Source organism: Limulus polyphemus, unplaced genomic scaffold (assembly GCF_000517525.1).
Source record: "Limulus polyphemus unplaced genomic scaffold, Limulus_polyphemus-2.1.2 Scaffold1638, whole genome shotgun sequence".
Taxonomy (NCBI): domain Eukaryota; kingdom Metazoa; phylum Arthropoda; class Merostomata; order Xiphosura; family Limulidae; genus Limulus; species Limulus polyphemus.
The window spans coordinates 103,667-106,130 of record NW_013667248.1 but is presented as its reverse complement, the minus strand read 5'-3'; the positions used below and the strand labels follow the sequence as shown (position 1 = coordinate 106,130).

Sequence of the window (2,464 nt, the reverse complement as noted above, 5' to 3'; positions counted from 1 at the left end):
GAGTCAACAAACACGGTGGCATGACCTTTGACCCATCTGGAAAGGATTAAGGGATTAAATGTTTTAAATAAAGACAGCATATCAGCATGAATTATAAATACATGCACATGTAGTACGTTGGTTGTTGATACCAGTAAAAATACGTTATATTTCTAAATAATTCATATATATACAGTACTTCTTGTATATAATTGTGTGTTATAATTGATGCATTTGTCACTGCATGAATCTCATACTCCTGCTGTATATTGTTCATACTTCCCTTTGAGTCTTCTTTCCTATTTCTTTTGTGTGTGTGTGTGTGTGATTTCAGGTTCATAAGCTATTTTTATTGGCTGGCTTAAAGTTGATTCCCTTGTCAGTATTTTGTAAAGGAACCTGTTTCTTTACTTTATTGATGTATTTGTTGTCATGCCCACATTTAGTTTTTTTTCTGTTGACAAAGACAGTACACGGTCAGTCTGGGTTACTTTCAGTTCTAATTCAAAACTGCTCAGCTTTCTTCTTGTGATACCTGGTTTTCTATAGCCAAGGGAACGTGCTTGGAGAAATCAGCAAGGAAATAATTGTTGTATCGGGAAGTTTGTTTGTTTTTTCTCAAGGGTCAAACCCTTTGTTGTATATTGTAGATTCCTCTGTGGAATTTTTTCCCTTGGCATTACGTTGCCATTGATTTTTGGACATTTTTATAATTTTTGTTTACCTTTTATACTTTTTGTAGTTTGATTTTGTAATGACAAGCATACTATGTCATTTGTTTTGGTGCAATTTAACGATTCTGATGAAGATCATTTGTCATCAAATTTCGGGAGATTGATCTTATTTTACTTTTACATTTACAAACTTTTTCTGCAGGGTTCTTATCATTACATTTCTGACTCGTAGATCTGGTCCAGCTTTGTAATATTTATCTTTTTGCTATTTGGTATTGACCTAAACTTATTTGGATGAAAATAACAAAATTAAATAATAGGTTGAACAATCGCAAAGTTATTTATATTTCTTATATATATTTTTTAAATGTTTATATTAATAAAAAAAATATAAATAACTTTGTGATTGTTCAGCCTATTATTAAATTTTATTATTTGGATCTTAAACCATACATACATACTTGTATGTATGGTATAATTCTTTGGATTGTGTGGAAGTTTTGTCTTGTGTCCCAAATGTTTCAGCATCATAGTCATTTGATTCCACTATCTCACACAAATTCTTTAATGTATATATTTTTTGTACTTAAAATCTATCATAGTTTGACCACCAACACATACACTGCAGTAAGTTAGGCATAGTAAAGTATAGCATAAGAAATAAATTAATTGTTGTTAGTCTTTGTAAGAAATTGCAATTAAGTAGTATGTTGGTGTAATGGACTGCTGATTCAGTGTGTCAAACACCTTGAAATTATTTTTCCTACATATTTCTAACTTAGTTCTAAGATATATGCACATTTTAAAAACAGCATTTTCAACTCAAGTGTGAATCATTCTAGTTTAACATATACGTCTAAGTATATACCCAAGGTTAACAAGTTAGTTCTTAACATTATGCTTGTGTTTAAAGAGGCTAGTGGAATCCATGCCAACTCATGGTTTACAGTATCATCTCTTTCATTGCTTGAAGACTAGTTTAAACCCTATGTAGTCAAAGAGCTCTTTAAGAACAATCCATATTAACTAATTCATATCAGACAAATTAATGATAATTCTCTCTCTTTGTAAATTCAAACATAAATTTTGAAATAAATATAGCACATTGATAATAATCATAAAACAAATCATGTGCTTGTAATACATTGGTTAAGAATACCAAATAAAGTACACATTGTTTTTATTAATATAATTGTTTTGAGCATCCAAACTACAGTACATTAAATTATTCTATAGTTAACATTCATTGCTAGATGTAAATGGTTCAGAAAAGATTAAATAAATACATTGGCATTATAGTTTTATCTGCAAATAAGCAGTCGAGATTTTGAAAGAAGTGTGTGTGTAAAAACATGTAATTTTGTTAATTACATATAGAACATTGTATATTGTGATTTTAAAAAATAGTTTATGAAATTGAGTGAAAAAAAATATGCTTGGTGTTTGTTAAATATTTTGTATTTAGGAACTTGTATGTGATGGTACCAATAAATTACATGGATGTGTGTATCATACCAATAAATTACATGGATGTGTGTATCGTACCAATAAATTACATGGATGTGGGTATCGTACCAATAAATTACACGGATGTGTGTATCGTACCAATAAATTACATGGATGTGGGTATTGTACCAATAAATTACATGGATGTGTGTATGGTACCAATAAATTACATGGATGTGTGTATCATACCAATAAATTACAAGGATGTGTGTATCGTACCAATAAATTACACGGATGTGTGTATCGTACCAATAAATTACACGGATGTGGGTATCGTACCAATAAATTACACGGATGTGGGTATC

The 2,464-nt window shown here is 30.0% G+C and overlaps 1 protein-coding gene across 1 annotated transcript in view; it reads left to right on the top strand.

The window, feature by feature from the left end:
- Window positions 1–2,464, top strand: part of LOC106464394 (terminal uridylyltransferase 4-like) — a 102,963-nt gene that overhangs the window by 18,221 nt on the left and 82,278 nt on the right. The window lies entirely within an intron of this gene.